This window comes from Electrona antarctica, assembly GCF_951216825.1.
Source record: "Electrona antarctica genome assembly, chromosome: 6".
Lineage (NCBI taxonomy): Eukaryota > Metazoa > Chordata > Actinopteri > Myctophiformes > Myctophidae > Electrona > Electrona antarctica.
This window is the reverse complement of record NC_136811.1, coordinates 49,628,046-49,654,847: the sequence shown is the minus strand read 5'-3', so window position 1 is coordinate 49,654,847 and position 26,802 is coordinate 49,628,046. Positions and strand designations below refer to the sequence as shown.

Genomic DNA, 26,802 nt, shown 5'->3' with positions numbered 1-26,802 from the left:
CATGTTATCCATTTTAAGGGTAAAATATACAGTACATTATGCTTCTTTTTCTTTTACATACGACATATGAATATACAGACATGTACAGGTCAGACATCACAGTAAACATAACAAGAAAACAAGATAATCAAATGGTTTAAGTAAACAAGGATGTTAAAAACACAAACAAAATGTATGCACGGGCATGTTTCTGTCTTTCATTCTGTCTCATTCTGGAGGTTCCATGCATGCTTTATGCATACATTGCCCACCTGTAAGGGATTAGCTTTCAGGACAGATTTGGCTTCAGGGTGCACTCGGGTGACATGTGTGACTATGCACCCCACTCCCCCGGACCTCGCCCACTCTGCTTGTTAGTACGCAGGCATCCATCAAACCTGCTTCGGAGCCGCGTTCAAACTGAATTCATAGCGCTGTTGTCATTTTCCAGATGTTGCCGGTAAACTAAAAGTAAACACATGCAGGCTGATTCCCGGGAGACGTGTAAGTGGCAGCAGATAGGGAGTTTATAAAGCTCCCGCAAGCCCCCCTGTGAAGGGGGAGGGGGTTATAAATCAAGGGAGAGACAGAGGAGATGGTGGTGATGGTGGGAATTGTGGCAGGGAATGCCTCCCTCTAATATTTATGAATCACGCTTTTGTTGTGGGGGAGCTGATAGACAGACTGGAATGCTGCATGCGTCGCTTGAGCTGCAAGGTATTTGAATGCTGAAAAATGCATGAGGGCTTTTATTGATAGGAACACAGACCAGCCTCTGATGGATGGTGTCTGATATTGCAGCACACACACAGGAGAGCATTATTTGTGGGAGAAGGTGATGCTTCTTGTTTTCGGTGTTTGCTGTCATTTTGGCCTCATTGCTACAGTATATGGGGATTCTCTCGTTCTCTCTCTTCTGTCTTTCTGAACGCGCGTGTGCACTTTCTCGCGCAAATATGTGTTTATGTGCAGGTTGTGTGTGTGTGTGTGTGTGTGTGTGTATGGGTCATCCATAGGGACTCGGCAGTGGCAGAAAACATAACAAAATGGATTGAGAGAAAATTTCCTCGAGAACAGTAACCAGAGAATCACGCTAATGCTCATAAATGTACCCCAAACCATCCCAGGTGTCAGAGTAACAAAATGCATTATACCCTTAGGTGGCCTAAATCATCCTCTCCTTCACATAGTAGTTACGCAAGTCTATAAACAATGGCCTCATTGGAAATTCTCCCACACTCACTTTCTCCTGCATGTGCTTTTGTCCATGTGTGCATTTGTCGCGTTTGCGCAAGTCGGGCTGTGCCTATAGGCCATGGCCGCTTTCCAAACCCTCACAGGAAACGTTGCAGGGAATATTTACCAAAAAAACTGCAGTACTGACAACGTGGAGGAACAACAGCCAAGCAATTACTGTACACATATGAATATTGCATGATGAACCTGTCACCACACAGTGTGGCATTAACAACACATATGTGTCACAGGCAGACAGGGAGAGACGGCAGTGATTTCTTTATGTGACATGACAGTCTCATGGGCGAATGGTGTAAATGGTATGCAAACATGAAGCTGAACTACATGCATATGTGATGATAACAATGGGAAACGCAGCCATGGGAAGGCTCATGAGCTCAGATTCTCTACAGTACACATGATGAGCAGCACATTACTGGACTCGTGAGATATACAACATCAAATAACTCACTGACTGATGACCCTTGGCCTTTAGAGAGAGAGAGAGAGAGAGAGAGAGAGAGAGAGAGAGAGAGAGAGAGAATGCGTGTGTGTGTGTGTGTGTGTGTGTGTGTGTGTGTGTGTGTGTGTGTGTGTGTGTGTGTGTGTGTGCATGTGCACCTCCATGTATGTGAATGTGTGTTTCTATGTGTGTGCGCCTCCAATCCAAGGCCAGCCCTGACCTCCCTTTCAACCTCCATCTTTACCTCGTGAAGATATTCAGGAAGTAGTCAGGCTGTCAGAGCGGCCATGGTCGGTTGACTGCTGCTTAGCAACGGCAGGCGAGGGCTGGATGTTCTCTCACGTGTTCCGTCTTCTTCCCCCTGTGTTAGGGAGAAAGGTATTCTTCAATCAGTGTAATTATTAAAAATGACAGCGGCGCCGAGGTGCTTCCTGAAGCTCAGTTGCAATTTAAGATAATTGATGAGGAGTTGAGTTGATGGAGTCCAAAGGGAAGCACGCACATTCACAGCCGTATACACGCACACTGGAGAGAAGAGAATGGAGTCTGCTCCCTGGAGAAAATATGGATGGATGACAAATGTTTCAACCACCAACAACACTAGGTACTCATCAGGTCTCAAACAAGTAATAGTAATAGTTCATAACCCACCAGATCTGTAGATCCAAACTGCACCAGCTGGTGACACGTTGTAGGCCTACAGTCTAGATCTGGGAAAGACGATAAAGGTAGAGTTGATATCAGTGCAGTTTGTTTTGAATGGCAACTAATATTCGGTCACCCTTTTTTCCCCCAACAGATGCTGAATAAGAATTGTATGCATGTTTCACACATATGCTAAATGGACTCCATAACCATATACACATACAGTTGCACTTTCTGAGGAAATGTTATTATGTTATTGATGGCAGCTTAAAGGGATAGTTCACACATTTTGAACTTAAGTTGTATGAAATACTAATAGTGGTTGCAACTGTATTAATTGATTGCCCGAGTCCCATGGTGGGAGTTCTGCTCTGGTTTTGGTGAATAATATGTAGTTTGGTCATTTTGTGGGGGGCACTGGGGCCACGCATTAAAGGTAAATTAATCCACAAAACTAGCATCATTTGTATAGTTGACCTATTTCTAAAATATCAATTTCAATTTCAACTTTGACCCCTCAATCACATGGAACTATTTTTTGGGAGTAGTGATATGGACACAAAAAACAGTTCCGTGTGATAGAGGGGTCAAAAATTAACGAAAGTTGCACTATATAGTATAAATAGGTCAACAACAAGTTTTGTGAATTAATTTACTTTTAATGCGTGGCCCCCTGTGCCCCCACAAAATGACCCGAACTAGTTCACATTTAACCAAAACCAGGGCAGAACTCCCACCATGAGATTTGGGCAATCAATTAATACAGTTGCAACCACTATATTAACTCTTTTTCTCCCAGGTCCCTATATATACGGACCCCGTCGCTAGGGGACGCTAGGGGAATTTATCAGCCAGGTCCGTATAGTATATACGGACCCCAACTTATACTCTGTATATGAATCCGAGATCCTCTTATTTGGTCCCCCTAACTCCACCATCTCCATCCAAGCAGAGCTAGGCAGCCTAGCGACAAATGTAAAGACCTCAGCCCGTATACGTAACCTGGGAGTATGGCCTCAGCCCGTACGTAACCTGGGAGTATGGCCTCAGCCCGTACGTAACCTGGGAGTATGGCCTCAGCCCGTACTGTACGTAACCTGGGAGTATGGCCTCAGCCCGTACGTAACCTGGGAGTATGGCCTCAGCCCGTACGTAACCTGGGAGTATGGCCTCAGCCCGTACGTAACCTGGGAGTATGGCCTCAGCCCGTACGTAACCTGGGAGTATGGCCTCAGCCCGTACGTAACCTGGGAGTATGGCCTCAGCCCGTACGTAACCTGGGAGTATGGCCTCAGCCCGTACTGTACGTAACCTGGGAGTATAGCCTCAGCCCGTACGTAACCTGGGAGTATGGCCTCAGCCCGTACGTAACCTGGGAGTATGGCCTCAGCCCGTACGTAACCTGGGAGTATGGCCTCAGCCCGTACGTAACCTGGGAGTATGGCCTCAGCCCGTACGTAACCTGGGAGTATGGCCTCAGCCCGTACGTAACCTGGGAGTATGGCCTCAGCCCGTACGTAACCTGGGAGTATGGCCTCAGCCCGTACGTAACCTGGGAGTATGGCCTCAGCCCGTACGTAACCTGGGAGTATGGCCTCAGCCCGTATACGTAACCTGGGAGTATGGTTCAAAGTAAAGCAAAGTTCTTTGTTTAGTGGACTAAGCTCGAGATGCTTGGTTTGACTCCGACCTGTAAAATGGTGCATTTATATAACGCCTTTATCCAAGGCGCTTTACATAGATTGTGCATTACATTCACCCATTCACACACACATTCATACACCGATTGCGGCGGAAGCCATGCAAGGTACCAACCAGCACATCGGGAGCAATTTGGGGTTCAGTGTCTTGCCCAAGGACACTTCGACATGTAGACAGGAGGAGCCGGGATTCGAACCGCCGACCCATGGATCATTGGACGACCTACTCTACCTCTTGAGCCACAGTCGCCCCGACCTGTCCTTTGAAAGCCTTTGATGGGCAAATTACCAAAGTTATACAGTCCTGCTTTTTCCAACTGAGAAACATTCACAGAATTAAACCATTCTCACCTCACCTTCACAGTCCTCGAAAAGGTAATTCATGCATTTATATCCTCACGCCTAGACTATTGTAATGCTACTGTATGTACTCTGGGCTCAGAAAATAAGCCATTGCTCGCCTACAAAATGGTACAAAGTTCTGCAGCGAGACTGCTGACAAACACAAGAAGGCGTGAACACATCACCCCTGTGCTGCTGGCCTCCCTTCATTGGTTGCCAGTACATTTTAGAATTGATTTTAAGACAACTTTTAAAGCTGTGCGAGGCCTGGCCCCTACCTACTGTACATCTCGGCCATGCTAAAGCCGTACAACCCACCGCGTACCCTCAGATCGTTGGGTAGGGGTCTCCTGACTCCCATGAAAACTAGTCACCATGGGTGACCGGGCTTTCGCAGCCATGGGCACCATATTTGTGGAACGTGTTGTGGAACGCCCTACCCCAGAACCTGAGGGACGCAACCTCAGGTTCACACAGGCACCTATTCACACAGGCTTTCCCCTAGATGTATTGTATTGTCTTCACTATGTGGTATTGTTTTATTTTATTTCTTCTGTGTACTTACTGTTTTATTCCAGTAAGTGCCTCTAAACTGGTGTATTGCATTTTTATATTCCATTGGAAAGCACTTTGTAACTCGGTTTTGAAAAGCGCTTTATACATAAAGTTTATTATTATTATTTATTATTAACATTGGTCCGGTTGCTATGGCAATGCCGAGTCACCACCAGCTATGGGGCGTAAAATCTGATCTCCGTTTAACTCGGTTACAAGCAGGATTTTCAAACCTCCATAAGTCGGAATCCAGAAGAGCTGTCCATGGTGGAAAATCAAGTCTTTATATGATTTTAAATGCGAGTAGACAAACCATACTTAGCCAGAGGCTGAGTGTAGGAAGTCCACATATATTTCTAATACATTTTTATTCCGTAAAACATTGATTAAATATGAAAATGAATAATACGCCCATGATCGAAGAAGTCATCAAAATCCAATTTCAGACGATTTTCTTTTAATTTCCTGCCAGCTAGCAATGCACAGACAAAGTTTGAACGAAAATACTTTTTTTTACTGACCTACTGACTCTGAGAAGCGTGTCCTGATGATTCAGCTGGGTAGTGTTTGACACTTTGTCGGTCCAATACAAAGCTCAGTAGATTATAGCCGGGACATTTTACTCTGGAATACATTTTTATTACTACTTTCTTCAAGTAATATGCCTGAGGCCATGGCAATTCATGACCTTGCTTGCTATATATATATATAAAACAAAGATAATCAGATTTTGCACAGTTTTGAATGTGCAAGGGCTCCCTTTAATTGTTGGTTTCCTTTTGGCTCCCTCCAGCACCTCACCAAAGTCTACTGGCAGATTTGCAGTGTTTTATTGTTTTGTTTTGTTCACAGTTTTATTTTTTCAAACGATGTCTAAAAGCCCTGCTACCAACTCCTAGAGGTCGTGCAGCACATAGCACCCCAGATAGTACTTTTAAAGATATATCTTGGGACCAAAGTGCAGGACAGATACGTTTCATGGCAATCTGCCCGTTAAAATATGAGATGTCTTGGGTGCAAGAAAGTGGAGATTTTGCCTTAAGGGTGGTGATAGAGGGAAGGGAAGGCCACGGGATCACTGAAATGCATTATGCTTCATCCTTGGGGCGGTGAGCATGAATGCGCGCTCGCTAAGTTTAATGGCATTGCTGTTAGATTATGAAATAGCTAAGGATGGTACAAGAGGAAATGTACAATGTATATGTACAGTATAGGGTTAACTTAAACCCTATACAAGAATGTATCCAGCTAATCCCATTGGAATCCATGCAGTCAGTAGTTATCAAGATAGCTCGTTTAGCGTGTTGGATGACTGCCGGACAGACATCACCACTGCTATCCTTAAAGGTTTCATCACATTCATTTTAATTTATCTTTATCTTTCGTTTTTCTTTTAGGTTTCATGACCTCAATTACACCCACAAAACCTGAACTTTGAACATTCAGTGGATTTACTGTGGTCTGGAGTTTTCTCTGGGGTTTGGAAGCCTTTTGAGCTGCAATGAAAACAGGAAAAACTATGAAAACAGTGACATCTGCTGGCAAATCCCATTGACATATGGGATTTGCAGGCTGTGACATCACAAACAGCAGGAAAATCAGAGCACTTGTTTGAGCCAGAATACCCCAGACCACAGAAAATCTACTGAATGTTAAAAGTTCAGGTTCTTTGGGTGCAATTGAGCTCAGAAAACCTATTTAATGTCACAATCCCTTTAACCATCTGAACCTTAACTCTATTTTTCCCAGGTATGTATACGTACGTCGACGCTAGGTGGCGTCATATACCAAGTCCGTATATATAAGTACCCCAACGTAGACGCCGTCTATATAATGGTTGATGCCTACGGAAGCCTTTAACATTGGTCCGGTTCCCATAGCAACGGCCTATCGTTCCAACTATGGGATTGCAAATATATTCACAGTGCAAAGCAGTGCAAGAGAGGATTTTCAAACCTCAGATTCTAAGATCACTGTCCTTGGTGGATTTTCTGCCATCCACACATTTCGGATTTAATTTGTGCCTTTCAACAGTGTGTGGGGGGCGGGGGGGGGGAAACACCGTCTTATTAAAGTGAGCGTGTATTCTGGTCCCTGGAGCTGGGGTTTATGCTAACAGCTAGCGGTAGAGATAGAGCGACTGGCGTAGCTGTGGGCACCTTGGCTGGTAATCCAGTCTGGCAGTGTGCCTTGGGTTCGAACCCAAGCCCGACGGCCTTTACTGCGTATCACCCCCCCCCCCCCCCCCCCCATCTCTCTCCCCATTTCCTGTCAGCCTACTTTCATCTATCCCTCTATCAATAAAAAAATCACACCCGTGTGAAGTGAGGGGCGCTAATATATTAAAGTCTAACTCATGTTGATTAGGTGATGTAATGGTGGTAAAACAAACACAAATGTTAAACGCCATTAACAATAAAGAGATAATATGACATAATGTGGCACATTATGACATACATTTTCCCTTCATTGTCAATGGCATTTACAAAACAAACAAAAAAAAGGCGAAAGCAAAAAAAATATATATAACACCTGTTGACATGCTAACTGCTACACCTTCTTAGATCTGTGTTTTATAAGAGCTAGTTAATCAAGACATGAATAAATGCATACATACTTACATATTACATTCACACATTCACACAGTAAATATCAAAACAATTTCATGCTGTTTGATGAGCCAAATGGCTTGTAGCAGTCAATTTCTCTCACATATATTTGCCTCAACTCCTGTTCCATGCATCATGCATGGCGAATCACTCTAATATACTGACACGCTTGCATAGTATTTCACTTCCCCCGTGATGTAATTTTACCGATTTAACATCCTGTACCTTTCATTATATGCACGTGTATTGTTATATTGTTTATCATGCACATCCGTTATCGTTATGCTGTTTATCAAGCTTGCACAATAAAGCTGAGTCACTGCAGAAGAAAGTTCAATGTCACAAGTCTGTACCTTGCAAATTAAAATATCTATAGAAGTTTGTACCTTGTACCTTGTACACTTATGGTATACATTCTCAGAGTTACAAATCTATTTTGTCTCTGTCGAGTGGAAACCCCATGGGCAGTATTATGCATGTCTTAAGTACCAGGTCTTATGACTTAACTTAAGACCTGGAGGTGTGGTCAATGCTGTTTGGCCACTCAGAATAGCCAAATGACGTTGATCATGCCTCCAGGTCTTAAGTTAAGTCATAAGACCTGGTACTTAAGACACGCATAATACTGTTATCTCCAAAACTGCAAATGTAGCATAGGCTATCTACAACTCAAAGTGTGTCTTATACGCTCTGCATTTCTATCTTATGGATCTGCTATTTGTGTGATGATGTAGTATGATCAAGCAGGCCGGTAATTTACCGTACGATAAAAGTAAAAAAATACAAAAAGTTAGAATATATAGAGATAGGCATGTAGGGCTCTTATCTTCTTTCGAAGACACCAACTCCACTATTTGGGGATTTAGCATTGGGGAAGGGGTGTTCCCGCACTGACGTGGCTATTTTGGTCATCTGTCTAAATCCCTAAAACACCTCCACTACCCGTTACATTATGCATAGGTGTGGTTTGGGCGTTACAATAATGAAACCAATCACGGTGCCACATGCCAAGAGATCCACATGATAAGAGATCCCTTATCCATTGCCCGTTATGTCCAGTGCTATATGCTTCATAGCCTTACGGTCTATGCTCATACATGGAAGAGTGAAGTTGCTGCCAAGTCTCACTTGTGCTGCACCCCCCGTGCCGTTTTTCTTTTTTTTCCACCTCGCACAGAGCCAAGAACACTCATCTTTTCATTGAGTTACAACTCGCTCAGATCTCGCTCATTTTTAATATTTCATGCTATGTAATCTACGGAATTTGAGCTTTCATTTGGTATATAGATCACGTGTGTGTACGTCTCTACAAAACCGTATCAATCGAAAACGAAAGTTCGGGAAATCGGATTAGAGCCCATTTGCTGCACTATGGGGTGATGAAACTGAACAAGCAAATGGAATGGCGCTCAATGCCAAATAACTTCTTTGACTAGACAATTAGGCTATATAAACACAATGGACAGAACGAAGTGACAGGCACTCACTTCTGCTGAATATAGGACAATTACAAAGAGATGCATAGGAGAATAAGGAGCGATGAAGTAGCCTGACTCCGCGGACATCTCCATTGCAGGCGTGCGCAAAAGTGTACAATATAAAACTATATATAAGAGACTGTTTTTGTCTTCTAAAAACATTGTTGACACTTAGTTTCAGTACTTTACTACACTGTGTAGAGACTGTTATCCATCAGTACATCAGTCATTGCTGTCTTTTCATAGTCCACGTTCCGCGTTTCTGTATTCACTCAATGTGAGAGGAAATACAACAACCCCGCTCACATCTCAAAAACAAAAGAAAGGTGTAATAGCAGATTCAATCGTCCTCCCTCCGTTTCTTTCGATGCCCTGTCCTCATATAAACGTCCTGTTTTTTTAACCCCTTCTCAACAGACTTTCCTCTGAGAATACTTTGTGCCAGGGACACCAGACAATTAATTGCGTTGTTAAAATCTTCCAAAGAGATTAAATGTTCCAAACTGTAGTTCAATTTACAAAATATCCCATGTACGGTATATAGGTTAAAAATGTTTAAACTGATTCTGTTCCCGTATTAAGTAACTTTGCTGGGGACCCAATCGGAGCCCCCTGGGGTCCCCGGACCCCCAGGGACCCCAATGGGAGCCCCCTGGGGTCCCCGGACCCCCAGGGACCCCAATGGGAGCCCCCTGGGGTCCCCGGACCCCCAGGGACCCCAATGGGAGCCCCCTGGGGTCCCCGGACCCCCAGGGACCCCAATGGGAGCCCCCGGGGGTCCCCGGACCCCCAGGGACCCGGGAACTACTGATAGCAGAACCATGTTAAGTTACAAATCACTGCTGCTCCCATTCAGTGAGGGTCTTCCAGTGCATTAATCTGTAGATGGCACTAAACAATCCCATTTCTATATCCACACTCCAGGCCTCAAACGACGCTGTGATGAATTAAAACCCATTCAGGCCTGACGTCGACATTTTTAAAAAAAAGTTTTCTAAATCATGAAAATTTTCGGAAAGATGAGGCACATTTTAACGATTTTTCAAAAATAGCAGACCTACAAGTTCATAGCGCGCCACTCGGTGGCGCGCTATGAGCTTGTAGATCTGCTATTTTTCAATAGCTAAATTATAACAATGTTTAAAACACCAAAAGGGGTTCCCGCCCCAAAATGGGTTAATGGTTAATGTGGTTAAACGCTAACGTGACATGGATGCGTTCCAGGTCTCAATGGGTTAAACAGTAGAAATACTAGTAACCTCCTGGGGATGAGGAACCAAAACTCCACTAAAAGATGCTCACGCTGTGGCCACTTACTGTGACAGATGGCGATTTTTTTTCCTTTCCCCAACAGATCAGCTCAGTTGAGGCTGTGCATGAGCCTTGAGGCAATTTCAAGGTTCATGTTACGGGTTCATGGTTCAAGGTGTTTTATTGTCGCATGTTGCTGTCGGGCATAAACCTTATGATCTCCGCATTTCATCTTTTTACGTTTTCCATTCATCCTATTTTACACGTGGTGGTATGACAGTGTCATGCGTGAGTAGCCAATCTACAGGCTGAGAAGTAGCCAAATCGTTGTGAGCTTGTACAGTATTGCTAATTCTGAAAATGTTTGACTTCTTTAGATGCCAGGTTCATAATAGAGGGTATGCGCGTGACATCATCATCATCATACCTGGACGTTATGCGGGAACGCCTGCTGAGTGGCAAAAAACTACATCCTGGCTTTGACAGTCCATATTCAAACAGAAAAGTCCTATCTGATTGCATTAAACAACATTAAACGACACTAAACTCACTTTGCCACTCACTTTGACACTTGATTTGCCACTCACTTAAAAAGGTATATTCAGTGATTTCACTTAATTCAAATATCACTTCTTTTTTGGTTTTGTTGTGATAATCCTCCCTACTATAGAGTGTGCTGACCATATAAGGAGTTCCTCCCTGTCCCCAGTTAACCCCTGGCGGTCAAAAAAATGTAGGTTTCATTTTTGGCTAGGTGGCCCAGCCTTCATCCAATCAGGATAGCGAGGGGCCTTCCGCCAATCATGATCGAGCGGGGACGGGCCTTGGTGTGTGTGCTGTGGGTCTGTCGCGTGTCCCCCCACTGTAGTGCGTGCATGTGCACATCTTGTTACCGGGGTGGGCCGGGGGGTTTTCAAAATCACCCAAATCACTGAATGCTCCTTTAATGCATGCGCATATACCCTCTGTAGAGATGTCAGGTTCACATTTTGACTAAAATATAATTTAGTTTTAGTCACATTTTTGTCATCTGAAAAGTAGGCTAGTCTAGCTTTAGTGGACTAAATATCATAAGATTTTTGTCGACTAAATCTACAGTTAATTTTACCGACTAAACTATATTTTGGCGAGCCTTGGTGGCGTCGTAATGGCTGATTTTACACTTGGTTGCATGCTGAAAATCTACAAGCTCCAAAACATGAAATGACTTGTCCTTTAGTTCTAATGAATTGTCAATATATTAAGTCTTAGTTTTAGTTGATATTTTTCGTCATGGTTTTAGTCGATGAAATCAACACTGTGACAACCCCGGATCCTACTGACTTTATCCCCGGGTCCTCACCGAGTCTTATGTTGCATTCACACGGGGAAGATTAAACGAGTACTTTTTCCACCACCGTCTCCGGCATTTTATCCACTTGAATCCTAGCATCCCTAGGCCTATTCTGGGACAGATTGTCAATTGTCTAATCGAATCACTCTAATGTAATCCTGGGCGCTACACTCCATCAGGCGGCCCAGCTGGCCATGGGGAGGCAGTATAGAGACCAGGATTACTGCATGTTATTTGTGAGGGTACCTACCCTGGACACGTGGAGAACATGCAAACTCCACACAGAAAAACGGTTTTGCCAACCCCACCTATAGGGTATGGGCACTGACGACGCAGAGGAGAGAACATGCCCCCAGCGTCCCCAGCGGGAATCGAACCAGGACCTTCTAGTTGTGAGGCGACAGTGGTACCGACTGAACCACCGTACCCACACATGCATGTGACTATTTTCAGCAAAGGAATTTAGTGTAGAGTGAAAACAGGAGGGGGCTCTTGTAGCGCCCAGGGGGGGCTCTTATAGCGCCCAGGGGGGGCTCGTGTAGCGCCCAGGGGGGGCTACACTCAAGTATAATAGCAGGGTTTAAGTGGTTAAACGTTGCTGTGATTGGAGGGCTCTGCATAACACACAGTTTCTCAACGTCAATGTGTTCATTTCAGTTTATTTTCTTGGGACAACAAAATACATGTCTGTGTTATGTACATCCGTGCAAGGCGTGCATGTAGGCACTAACGCAAAAAAAATGTAATAAGGTGTCAAATATGCCAAAAAGGGGGACAGGGAGAAGCATAACGCTTATCCCTGACTCAGTTTGCATTAATAAGCTAAATTGTCACAGTGTTTACAGCACACTTCAAGAATGTGTTTTTGCACATACTTGCAGCATAGCCTCCCACAACACACACACACACACACACACACACACACACACACTATCTCTCTCTCTCTGTGAGTCAAGATAGCAAAGACTGAGAGAGTTATTTTCTTTTACTTACTTAGTATTTCCAATGTTCAGTACTCTTACTTCTACTACACCTCAAAAGCAAATATTGCACTTTTACTCCACTACATTTATTTGAAAACTTTAGTTATAGGGACTTTGTAGATTTTGATTACCAGACTTTTAATTGTAACAGTGTTTCTATATTGCATTATTGATACTTTGTAAAACAAAATGAGTACATTTTCCACCGCAACATTGGGGTGTCCTAATGGGTCCTTACGGGTCTGTAACACAGAGGATTATATAGTATAGATTGGGGTCCCAGAGAAAATAAATGTTTTTATCAAATGGCCTAATTAATGGCTGACCGCCCATCTCTTGTGAGATAAACTTGTGTTGGATGAAACAAAGTTAGGTGATTATTATAAACGAAACAAAGTTAGGTGATTATTATAAATGAATGTTGTTGCCTGTAAGTTCACAGAGTTGCCCAGTGACAGAAGTCCTAATTAGAACCCAGGTGCAAAGGGGTGTTTCAATGAGCTAGAACACATCACCGCAAACTAAACATTTCCCCTAATTAACAGCGTTATTATACAACAAACCAACTCTCATCGCCTTCACTGTCTACTAATGGCACCGTCATAAAACCACTCTCTAAAAGTCATGGCATTAATATTTCAAATGGGTCGCACACGACTCACAGCTAGCGCGAGAAACAAAATGTCAACTCTATTCTGACATGGCTCACAGTGCTCTTCCCCTCCTCTTCAGGGAAAAATCTAAACGTGCCAAACGCTGTTCAGATGAGAAGGCATTTGTCTTTTGTGTGTAACCGCATGGCAACAAAACAAACGGCGGTGCCAGGGGCGAACTGGCGCAGTTATGTATCTGTTATCAAATATTCACGTGAACTAAATGAGGGAAGTACCTGTGCTTACCCGTTACTGGCAGGAATGCATTTCCTGTGACACCAGTTTACGACTTGGCACCGCGGCTTATCAGGAAGTGAGATAAGCGCGGGCGGGTGGGTTTATGTGTGTATGGGGGGGGGGGGGGGGGATTAGTGTGGATGACAGAGAAAAACAAACATATTTCTCAGCCCCATCTTGCCATCCTCTGGATGCCAGGTTTGTGTTGTGATGGAATAATGCCACGCCGTTCGGAGTGATGCTGAGGGGAGGCGTCGCTCATCTCCTCTGCAGGAGTTTAGCCCCAGTTCATCATGCGTTATCAGTCTGTGTGTTGGCTGTGGTTCACCAATTATCCATCAGTACACAGCCGCCTGCCTTGGCTTAACCCATTCTGACCTGAGATCAGATTATAAAAATGTCTTCTACACCCTGGCAGTTTTCTGAAAAAGCTATGTTTCTATGTCAGTGGTTCTTCGATTTTTCAAAAATAGTAGACCTACAAGCTCGTAGCGCGCCACTTGGTGGCGCGCTATGAGCTTGTAGATCTGCTATTTTTCAATAGCTAAAGCATAACATAATGCTAACACCAAAAGGGGTTCCCGACTTCCCGCCCAGAATGGCTTAATCACGCATCTAACAAAAATAATGGCCTTATCCACAGAAATAATCTGCTATAAACTTGCCTTGTAGCCATTTTCCCCTCATTCTTTCATTATCCTTCTTTACTTATACCACTCACTGAGGACCATCAAAGTGCATTTCGGCTATTTTCCCTTTATTTATTCATTAAACTGTTAGTGTTATTAAATCACTTGTTTTCCTCGGGAAGTTACATGGACATCTATTATTTCCCGGTGCTTTCATCTCAGGCTCTCTGGCAGCCATCCCTCTCTCTCTCTCCCCCGCCCCGCCGTGTCTCTCTAACTCTCTCTCTCTCTCTCTCTCTCTCTCTCTCTCTCTCTCTCTCTCTCTCTCTCTCTCTCTCTCTCTCTCTCTCTCTCTCTCTCTCTCCCTCTCTCTCTCTCTCTCCCCCGCCGTCTCTCTCCCGCCCTCTCTCTCTCTCTCTCTCTCCCCCGCCGTCTCTCTATCTCTCTCTCCCGCCCTCTCTCTCTCTCTCCCCCGCCCCGCCGTGTCTCTCTAACTCTCTCTCTCTCTCTCTCTCTCCCCCGCCCCGCCGTGTCTCTCTAACTCTCTCTCTCTCTCCCCCGCCGTCTCTCTCTCTCTCTCTCTCTCTCTCTCTCTCCCCCCCGCCGTCTCTCTCTCTCTCTCTCTCCCCCGCCGTCTCTCTCCCTCTCTCTCTCTCTCTCCCCCCCATCTCTCTCTCTCTCTATCTTGACTTCCTGCCGTGTTCTCTTAGGTGGCAGGCAGGGGAAGCTGTCAGCTTCAAAAACACAGAGTCCAATGAGAAAACGTGGACTCCCCCCCCCCACACACACACACACACACACACACACACACACACACACACACACACACACACACACACACACACACACACACACACACACACACACACACACACACACACACACACACACACACACACACACACACACACACACACACACACACACACACACACACACACACACACACACACACACACACACACATCCTGTCCTCATCGATCTTCACTCCCCTATTTCGTTTGTTCTTGATTAGAATCACCAGCTGTCCATGAAGTTCACATGAAGGCAAAGCACAACGATTCTTAACGGTTTCTCAGATGTGTGCCTTTTCTCCTTTTTCACATGGAGACCACTTTTTTCTTTCATATAGAAGCGACAAATAAAGTGCCGTAAAAAAATAAATAAAATACTGTCTGTCTGTCTGTCACACAAGTGATAAATACAACATGTTTGAAGCCATTCTTAAGAAAGCTCCCATTTCTTTATTCATCCATGGGTCTAGGTGTCTGCTGATAACCCCCCTCCCTCCCCGACAATTCCCCCAAGTCTTTCCTGCACCTCATTTCTCCCTTGGAGCTGCTGTCAGATTTACTTCCAATTAACGTGTATCTGTTCCAGTCCGACAACTCAACGCGCGCTGCTCGCTTGCTGCTACTGCATGAAGCTCCCCGGCACTCACAACTTCTCCAACTTCCTGCTGTTGCTATGGTGCCTGTGCCGTTTCCCTGCTACGGTCTGATTACCAGTACGCGCTAACAATCCAGAGAGTTCATTTAACTTTAAATCTGAATAATGCATCCAACGAGGGTCCATCTTTACACTCGAAACACTATCTTATCATCACATGGACAAAGCCCATTTCATTCAGTTCAGTCAGGACAACTCATGAATGGTAAATAAAATGGTAAATGGTGCATTTATATAGCGCCTTTATCCAAGGCGCTTTACATAGATTGTGCATTACATTCACCCATTCATACACCGATGGCAGCGGAAGCCATGCAAGGCACCAACTAGCACATCGGGAGCAATTAGGGGTTCAGTGTCTTGCTCAAGGACACTTCGACAGTAACTCTGGGGGAGCCCGGGTTTGAACTGGCAACCTTGCGGTTCCCATCCAGGCACTCTACCCCTGAGCCACCGCCGCCATTCATGAATGGATGGAATATATATTTACTGAATATAAAATGAGAAATATATTTATTATGGTTTGGCGATGAATTGGATCTGCTTTTTAGGTACTCCGATTAGGTACTCCGAATTCCCCATACCTAAACAGCAGATCCAAAACTACAGGTGGTAGCTGGGGTGGTGGAGGGTGAGCAGCAAAAGGTTGGCATACAGCAGCGCAGCAGAATCAGAGCAGCAAGCAAGCAAGAAGAGCAGTACAAAACCTCCAGTTTAAATAGCCGGTATGAAGATGGAGTGAGTGTGTGAGTGAATCATGTGAATGAGAACGTGATGCTGAGGCGGCCCAATTAACGGCCGGCAGCAACTGCACTGCACTGAGTTTCCTGACTGAACTTGATCTGCGCATGTCTGTGACTAACCTGACTCCGCCAGATGGGGCAGCAGAGCACTGTGTATGCCTTGATCCCGCCTCTAGCTGCCGCTGATTGGCCGCTGGTGGCCGGAGCATCAAGTCTGCCTGAGAGTTCCCAGATGGGAGCAGGAGGGGGGGAACCCAGTGTACTCTCTGCTGCCCCATCTGGCGGAGTCAGGTTAGTCTGTGACAGGTGCAAGACTAATTTGTGAGAAAGCCAAGTACATTCCCGTATCAATGGTTATTCTTTATATTCAATGCTTTCCTGCTTTGAAAGTTATTTGTCTGGACTTTTTTTCTTTCCAGAGCTTTGTATGAAAAAGGTTGCATTAATGTAGCCTGGCTAATAAGCCAGACTCAAATCACACTGTCGTGTGGTATTTGAGTCTGGAGATGCTGTGTATGGATCTTGTTTCCCGGGGGGGCGGGTTCAAACATTTTCTCTTTGACGCAATTGGTCAGAGCTACTGTCAGTCAAAGGTCTCAAGCATTGAACGTCACTGTACCAAAGCCCGCCCATATTGCATACTGTGTCCCGATTGGCCACACCAGACCGTAATCCGCCGGCAGGCATTTTTTTTGCCAACGGCTGATTCGGTCTGGCTTATTAGCCAGGCTAGCATTAATGCACCTACAATTAGGCAAAATAATTTTTTTAGGGGAGGAAAATATCCTGACTGAATTATGGCATAATAGAGATATATTTTTGTGAAGCCACGGAAAATTCCACCCAACCTTTGCAGTTGGCTTTGGCAGCTTATACTTTCCGCATGTCTTTTCTCTGGAGGATAAAAATAAATCCACTTTAAGAGCCGGTGGCTATTAACACTTACAGTTCTATAATACACTCCACAGATCCTTGCTGTGTGTGAATCATTGTGACTTTGAGAGGGGAGCCCTGCTCACAGCAGCCTCCGTAGTCCTTATACTGAAAGACGTCATAAAAACATCACAGCCAACTACGACAGACGGCCTGAACCTTGGAGAATCAGAGAGAGAGAGAGGGAGGGGGGTGACAAAGTGAGAAATATTCTGTTAGTAAAGGAAAGATGAATCAGGCCAGTACGGCTGGAGAAGGTCCTTAAAACATCACTTTCTTTTCCTCATTCCACGCTCTAGGGGAAGTTTAAATAGCTTGACCAGTTTGAATATTTCATCCAGACGTCACCATTGCTGCCAATATGTTATGTGTGCAGACTTGTGGGGGGATGATTTCACCACTCCGTTTCCCAGTCATCGAATTTGATTCAGTATGGAAGAGATTGTGTGTGTGTGTGTGTGTGTGTGTGTGTGTGTGTGTGTGTGTGTGTGTGTGTGTGTGTGTGTGTGTGTGTGTGTGTGTGTGTGTGTCAAGTAATAGTATGTCATCAATGTGCTATCTTTTTTTCCCTCTGTGTGTTAAGCATGTGCAGCAGTTATATTCGGTTGGACCATATAATGTAACCTGATTCTGATCAGTGTTTGGGTCTATTGTATTGCGCCTCTTGTGCAGATCCAAATAAAATAAATAATGTGTGTGTGTGTGTGTGTGTGTGTGTGTGTGTGTGTGTCTGTGCACGTGCGAGCGTGCGCTAACGAGCAAGCCACACTGTTGTCTTAGCTAATGCTTGCAATGGATTCAGAATCATGAAAACCCCCTAGTTTGACATGTCACATGCTTCTTAAAGTATAATGAAATTTGGAAATTGTTGCCTTATATTGGTTGATAATAGTACCCCATCTTTCAGCAGCTGTCACAAAGTTTCCCAAGGGAGTTGGGTTGGAACAAATTTATATGTGATTGTAGACACCTTTATGAGCACATCTGTGAAGAAAGCTAGTGGTAAGCATTTTTTCCCCCGATTTTCCACACATTTCACTAATTTTCCCTTATTAACTGTCATGTAACCGTTACACGACAGGATTGGTTTTGCAATGTGCAATAACACTCACACTCCAACTTAACCACAAGCACCCTGCACACATCCCACAGTTTTATGAGGCTATATAATATTCACTTACGGCAGTGGTGGAAAAACCACACCGTTTTTACTTATAAGTATCATTACTGCAATAGAGCACCGAAGTCCTGACGTCACTGTCAGTAGAGGGCGTCAGTCCACAGGTTCATGTACTTTTTATTTGCATTATCTCCATAGGGGGATTTTAGATCGCCTCATATAAGAACTGTGTTTGAAAAATAAACCGATCACCCCGGCCTTTTCACTCATATGGATATGAAGCATCGACTGAAGGTGGAAATGTACAAATATACCCAAAGAGTAACAAAATAAGCGTTAGAAACGAGTCAAACAACCCAGAGACTACATTTCTGGGTAGGGGGGGTGGCTGCATCTGCCCGTCGCACAACAGAAACTGAATGTCAATTACGTTTATTTTTATTTTATTGATATTTAATGTTTCGTGGTTAGTACGAGTCGAGTCACCACCAGTTGAGCTTACGTCAACGAGGAATCTCAGGAACGCAATGTGTTGACAGCTGGGCGTGACGTATATTAGCAGCGACATTGCCTTCATATGTAGTTTCAAGGCTTTTGCGGCCACATTAATTCCATTTTCTCCAGAAACTGGCTGTATCAAATATGATGGACATCATTAACGACGCACAGCCACTCCCCTGACAGAAAGGCCGGGGTGGTCGGTTTATTTTTCAAACACAGTTCTTATATGAAGCGACCTAAAATCGCAATGCAAATAAAAAAATACATGAACCTGTGGACTGACGCCCTCTACTGACAGTGACGTCAGACTTCGGTGCTCTATGTATACAGTACTCTGTTACAAGTAAAAGTCCGGAATTCAATATGTACTTGAGTAAAAGTATTGGTATCAAAATGTAGTTAAAGCTATATTGTGTAACCTTTTCAATAAAACAAAAGTTCAATTTGATGTAATTATTGACTGGAAAAAGTTTCACAACACCCACAAATTTCACCAATGGTGAAAACTGTGTCGTTTCACTAGGAAATACATCACAACGTGAAAATTAACAAAATACCACTTCAGGTCATCATTAAGACATGATAGCGTTTGCTACTACAGTTACCGTAGGAGGGGTTTTCATTGTACATACAGTAGCAGAGCATTATTCTGTGGAGGAACGGGACTGGATTGCCAAGTAGGTGATTGTGCAACCACTGTTGGTGTGGTACACTGGAGACAAAGGGATTGTGCAACCGCTGTTGGTGTGGTACACTGGAGACAAAGGGATATTGTACTGTAGCTCTCCAACCGCTGTTGGTGTGGTGCACTGGAGACAAAGGGATATTGTACTGTAGCTCTCCAACCGCTGTTGGTGTGGTACACTGGAGACAAAGGGATATTGTACTGTAGCTCTCCAATCTTCAATACATTCTAGAACAACACAGCAGTAAAATGGAATGGAAGAAGCTCATTTCATAATTATCTTAATATTCCTTCCAGCAGTCACTCATGCATCTAATTTACAGGGGCAACAAATGAATTGAATTAATCACTTAGAATTCTGGAATGATGAATTTGATTTCCCTTGCTTAGCATAATTAAATACTCCCCCTGCTAGTCGATAGACTCGATACTGTCCTGCGGTCACATTGTGTGACTCTCGTAGTGCAGTTTGGAGTCATTATTTAACCCAATTAATCCTGTGAGGTTGTGGTAGATGGGGTTTGTTTTGTGTAATGCAGTCAGATTGCTCAGATTGCATTTAATCCTATTTGGTAAGATTCTGTCCTTGTTAAACAGACTACAGGATCTGATTAAATGTTTTCACACAAGCTTTCACAGTCTCATCTCACATTATCTAAAAACTTCATCTTTTAAGAAAATAGAAAGAAAAAATAACTTTACCAATGTATACAATTACAAAGCTAATAACAATGTCAAATCCATGACAAAGTGTATTGCTTTCCATAGACTCTTTAGAGTGGAGTCTTTATTATTTTCGTTCTGTCTGTTTTTGATGCTATAGAGCTTTTATTTTTTAGATTCTGTGGTGTCAGGCTTGTCTGCAAGCTTGAAAACTCCAAAAATACTCAAAATAAAATGACAAATCCACGATTCCAATGGATTCACCGAAAAAAACAGTCCTTGCGGTCTTGTTTCCATTCAGCTCCTGGGTATTCAATTCATAATCATGACATGAAAAATAACAAAATTCAATAATCATAAAGGTAAAAATACAGTACAGGTTGGGGAACAAAGAAGGGGGTTATAAGAAGGTGGGAGTAGTCACTAGACTAAGGGGGCTAATTATTTCTTCTTCCTTTGGCATGCTGAAAGGTGGATCTTCAGGCCTGTTTCAAAGGATCCCAGGGATTAGTATTTTTTGAGGGAGGGAGTCAGGGCATTCCACACAGGGAGGGAGTCAGGGCATTCCACACTTGGGTGGTAGTGTAGAGGGAGTCAGGGCATTCCACACTTGGGTGGTAGTGTAGAGGGAGTCAGGGCATTCCACACTTGGGTGGTAGTGTAGAGGGAGTCAGGGCATTCCACACTTGGGTGGTAGTGTAGAGGGAGTCAGGGCATTCCACACTTGGGTGGTAGTGTAGAGGGAGTCAGGGCATTCCACACTTGGGTGGTAGTGTAGAGGGAGTCAGGGCATTCCACACTTGGGTGGTAGTGTAGAGGGAGTCAGGGCATTCCACACTTGGGTGGTAGTGTAGAGGGAGTCAGGGCATTCCACACTTGGGTGGTAGTGTAGAGGGAGTCAGGGCATTCCACACTTGGGTGGTAGTGTAGAGGGAGTCAGGGCATTCCACACTTGGGTGGTAGTGTAGAGGGAGTCAGGGCATTCCACACTTGGGTGGTAGTGTAGAGGGAGTCAGGGCATTCCACACTTGGGTGGCAATGCTGTAGAAGGAGAATTTGCCCATGTTTGTTTTGAAAGTGGGTGGTACCAGATTGTTGTTCTCGCTTCCTCTTGTATTGTGGCTGTGGGAAGGTTTTTTAGGTAGTTTGTCAGGAATGCAGGTACAGAGAGCATAGAGGGCAAAGCTGCATTTACAATTTTAAATGTCAGTCCCAATTGCAATTGCTTAACTCTGTTTTCTACCCGGAGCCATCCTAGACTATCAAAATGGGATGGGTTACAAAAAGATGGGTCATGGGCCCCAGACCGAGGAGTAGTCGAATTCGTTTGTTTTGGGAGGTTTGTAGCTTGGTCTTTAGTGAAATAGAGATGTTTGCGAACCAAGAGGTGCAATCATAGTCAAAGTAGGGCTGAATTAGGGCTCCAGCTAGTGTCTTGAGAGCACTTTTTGATTTGTTCGTTTCAGTTTGTTGTCAAGAATACAGCCAAGATATGTAAATCTCCTCTTTGCTGGAGATTACTATGTCGTCAACTCTGACCTTGAAAACATCTACATTTACTTTACTGAGTGCATGTGTGGACACAAACATAATCGATTCTGTTTTTTCCGAGATGTACAGTAGTGAGAGTTTGTTATCGGTAGGCTACTGATGAAGAATAAGCTTTGACACGCTCAAGTAAATAACATGCAAGCAACACCACTAGCAAAGGGCAATTCCTTCTTCACTTTGATCCAGAAGGATGGGTCAAGTGATGCGAATCAAATCCTCCAGCATCCTCATCTTAGAATTAACGCTGACAGCGAACGTAGGTGGATATGTTCCAGTGAATGTGGACTTTTTCTGTTTCTTTAGCTCCAACATATTTTTCACCTTTATGTGGCCTTTTATCTGCAATGGTGGCCCTATAGTCAAGAAGTGAAGACGTGCTTTTTCATCTTTTGACAATTTCAGCATTTATCATGAAAATGCATTGATGTGGCGTTACGGTGGGACCACGCCCCCCTCGGTGAGCTTGCAGATCTGTTCTTTCTTACTACGCTGGTGCTGCATGCTATTATACGGGAAGTGTACATAGGCCTCGTGCACTGAAAATAATTAATCTACAAGCACTGTTTGTTTATTTGATTTGTATTGTGATATGTCAATGCTAGAAATGCGCAGCTGGAATCTGGATTTGTACACACCCCCCCCCCCCCACACACACACACACACACACACACACACACACACACACACACACACACACACACACACACACACACACACACACACACACACACACACACACACACACACACACACACACACACACACACACACACACACACACACACACACACACACACACACACTCTTCGGCCTGATGATGCATTATGATGCATTCTTACTTAACCTGGCTCCAATTGTATGCTGGGTTTGGCGTCTATCATACTTAATGAGATAAGGACGATCCCCATGGCTGCGGAGTTTGGAGCAGCATTATCGTCAGTGTGTAAATCATCTCCCATATTACAAGGTGAATTACATGAGCAGTGCTGCATATCATCTCCCTCCTACCGCAGATCAATGGGGCTCATAATCGGAGTAGGTCCGCACTGTCGACACAGCTAGATGAAACAATTACACCGAGAGTGAGACAATAACTAGAAAGGAGTAATGCATCGCATTAAAAGTTATTTTCCATTCGAGATGTGTGCAGAATGAAGTCAGATCAAAGAAAGTACAGAGTGGTGTAGACATCAAAAAGCATGTAAATACAGCGCGAGGATGATGCCACATTATGTAGCCACAAGACAAGAGTCCTTGAGTGAAAGGGCACTAGACCATGCATGCACAGAAAGAAGCTAGGAAACAAAACATGCATGCTTAACACAGTATGCTGAATGCACAATAGATACAGTTAAGTTGACAAACAAAACACCTTTGTTAATTGGCTCTTTAGTGCAGAAAAGTTAAGTAAATACCAGAAAAACTAGAAAAAGATACAATGCTTTATCAGTTTAGTTCAGTATTAAGAACAACAAAGATGGAACTTGTACTGTACCCACTGCGCAAAAAACAAGGATTACGGGCAGATATACTACATGTAGAGGCCATGTAAATCCAGTAAATTTACGGGTGATTACGGTTGTTTACCAGCCTGTAATCAGCAAATCTACCGGTATGTAGAGGTCCAAATTGTACCAACTTAAATATGCAAGGCCCCCTGCTGTGGCTGCTTCCTAGTCACACCTCTTGGGCAATGCCTTTATGAATTAAATACACAGGACACTTATGGGGGGGGAAAAATAAACAAAAGTCTATATATTTTCTTACCTGTTATAATGACACCATCTATGTCGGGGAGAGAGTTGATACTAGGATAAGTTAGAAGAGGAGTTAGAAGTAGCATTTCCTGGCATCCCATTGTCTCTTAACTCACGTGTGTGTGTGTGTGTGTGTGTGTGTGTGTGTGTGTGTGTGTGTGTGTGTGTGTGTGTGTGTGTGTGTGTGTGTGTGTGTGTGTGTGTGTGTGTGTGTTTGTTTTCCTTGTCTGCTAACTTACCTGTTAAAACCTCTGGAACCCGTCATAAGTGCAAAATGATGTGAAGAACAAACTGTTGAAGAGAAGAAGCATAGTTGATTTCTAGAAGGGCTTAAATAAACTTAATACATGTAGAGAGCATTTTTTTTCTTTAAAAAAACCGAATAATCAGACAACTCAGACATGTAATTGATAAATGCAAGTTGTATAATCAGTTACTTTGGAAAAACAAACAAACAAAACAAGCACAAAATTGTATCCTACTAACAAGTAAGACGAGCAAACGCGGGAAGCGAACGCAGCTCGTAAATTGCAATAACAACAATTAGAATAAATTACGTACTTAAGTTTTTTTAAATTAAATGTTTTTTCAAGTTTTTTTTAGTGTGTGTATGTGTGCGTTTTTTTTTAAGTTAAGTTTTTTTTTAAGTTAAATTTTTTGTGTGTGCGTTTTTCCTTTTTAAGTTTTTTTTTAAGTTAAGTTTTTTTTTAAGTTAAGTTTTGTGTGTGTGCGTTTTTCCTTTTTAAGTTTTTTTTTTAAGTTAAGTTTTTTTTTAAGTTAAGTTTTTTTTTAAGTTAAGTTTTTTGTGTGTGCGTTTTTCCTTTTTACGTTTTTTTTTAAGTTAAGTTATTTTTTAAGTTAAGTTTTTTTTTAAGTTAAGTTTTTTGTGTGTGCGTTTTTCCTTTTTAAGTTTTTTTTTTAAGTTAAGTTTTTTTTTAAGTTAAGTTTTTTGTGTGTGTGTGTGTGTGTGCGTGCGTGCGTGCGTGCGTGCGTGCGTGCGTGCGTGCGTGTGTGCGTGCATGTGTGTGTTTTTGTGTGTGATACAGCTGCGCCCTCTGGTGGTGGGCGGGTGGTGTTACAGCGTGACACACAGACACACACACACACAGACGTGATCTGCTGGGTCTCATAGTAAATGCTCACTGCGTTCGCAACAATTTAGAAATACATGATCTAGGCTAGAAGCTTAGCTTACCTTCATTCAAGTCAGTCTGAGTCAACTGATTTTCATCCGGCTGGCTGGCAGTTAAGATTTCAAAGTCAAAAGCATGATAACCTGATTGGCCAAACTGAGAAGGAAATGCATTGGCTGTGCATGGCTGTGCATGGCTGGGTAGGGGGAGGGGGGCCCTCCCCCTGCCCTTCTTTAAACAAAGGGTCAATGTGCAAGGATCAGACCCCATGCTGTGTCTTTGTTGAGCATGGGGAGTAGATTCCATGTAGATGTCCACAAATGTCCACAAATCTTCAGTAAATTGTTTTCTCGGTAAATGTCCACAGATGTCCGTTAACATCCCGTAATCAGGGAAAAAAACATTTGGCATTAATGCCCGTTTTTGCCTACTTTCACCCCTTTGTTTTTTGCTTTTGTTCTGTCTTTGTTTTTTGTCATCATCATGGAAAAAAAGAAAAGATGTATGACAAAAAAAAAAAAAAAAAAAGAATGAACGAACGAACACTTGCTTACATTATTACCACAATAATTTCTAGTGTGTTGTATATAGGTCCTTCTGTAGACCTAGTTGCTTATTGGGCTTGCTTCCTAATGCTGTTTAAATCAGTGGTTCTCAAGCATTTTCATGTCAAGCCAAGACCCCCATCTGAAAGTATTTAGTGCTAGGGACCCCATACAAGATTAGACTACAAGGTTTCAAAACAATGTTAAACTGTAGAGTATGATCACATAATCACAACACCCCCAGTTTGATTTGATGTCATTCTATTTTTTATTTTTTTTGGCTTTTGCCTTTTCTTTTTTTTTATGTATATTTTTTATGGAGGGACAGACAGTAGGCTGACAGGACATGGGTAGAGAGATGGGGGGAAGACATGCAGTAAAGGCAGTCGGGATCGGGAGTCGAACCCGCGGCACACTGCCAGACTGGATTACCAGCCAAGGTGCCTGGACCACTGAGCCATGGCCCAGGCCTTGATGTCATTCTCACCGACATGTTTCCCTTTTATCTTTCCGTTTTATTTAGATATGCAATAGAATCTATTGCATATCTAAATTAAACTAAAGGGAAACTTGTTTTTCTCCTAAATATATATGATAATTCATTAAATCCATGTCCACAAGTCCCATGTTGTGGTTTGAATCCTATACTTTTCCTTTTGTTGTGTGTAAATAATGTCAATATTCAACTGACAAAGTGTTAAATGACAATCAAGATATTGGGGAAACCTGGAGAAGGAATCCATCTCAAAGGCAACATTGGACTTGTCTTCCCCTCATGTCTCTAATATCCATCTTCAAGACCTCAGACCTGCTAGTGTACCGTTTTAATCACCCGTGTGTTTGTGATGAAACAAGTCTGTGATCTCGTATCGACTACCTGTGTGTGCTTTCTGCCGAGCTTCATACCATAGCATCAATTATTTTACACCATAAAACAATGAATCTCATTTTCCAGGTCTCCAGTAATACTTGCCATGCATTGCTGGCAAAAAAAGAAATGTGATTATGAGCTTATTGTATCATCAGCCTCTCAAAAAAAAAACATTTCTTATTCATCATCGTCTCCAGTCCTAGCCTGCTGCATGCCGTCAAAAAGGCATGCCATTAGACAGGCGCCTCCGCCGTTACTGTAATTCTCCCTCTTGCGTTGCACTGTCTGCACTCCTCCAGCGCTCAGTGGCTGAAAATTGCAGTTGGAACACAGTGATGCGATATGACTACTGATGCCTCACACTGTTCCCCTGAACTAGAGGCCCCCCCCGCTGTTCCCCTGAGATGGCGTTAGACATCCACAGTCTCCCTACTCCACGCCGCACGCTCCCACAGCTCGCATGGCGTTAGACATCCACAGTCTCCCTACTCCACGCCGCACGCTCCCACCGCTCGCAGCCTCTACCGCCTTCTATCTGTGGGCATGTCGTTGAGATACTTTACCCACAGTATGTATGAAAACCCCTGCCTGCCGCATGCATTATCTGTCTGGATTGATTGCAATAAAAATATATATATGCAAGAAGAAAGTACACCGTTCTAGTATAATTGAATTTCATATAATTTATAGCCTATATTGTATTACTGTGTTGTGTCCACCATGTTAAACGGAACAAAAGCTTCACTTTTAATGGTCAG

The 26,802-nt window shown here is 43.5% G+C and overlaps 1 long non-coding RNA gene across 1 annotated transcript in view; it reads right to left on the bottom strand.

Moving 5' to 3' along the window:
• Positions 1-25: 25 nt before the first annotated feature.
• The window catches only part of LOC306924775, a 69,796-nt gene continuing 43,019 nt past the window's right edge, over positions 26-26,802 (bottom strand). Inside the window, exons 2-5 of the long non-coding RNA XR_013790210.1 lie at positions 23,735-23,786; positions 17,232-17,377; positions 2,330-2,388; positions 26-2,039 (exon numbers count right to left, since the gene is read on the bottom strand). This is a non-coding gene — a long non-coding RNA (uncharacterized lncRNA). The remainder of the gene's footprint in view (positions 2,040-2,329; positions 2,389-17,231; positions 17,378-23,734; positions 23,787-26,802) is intronic.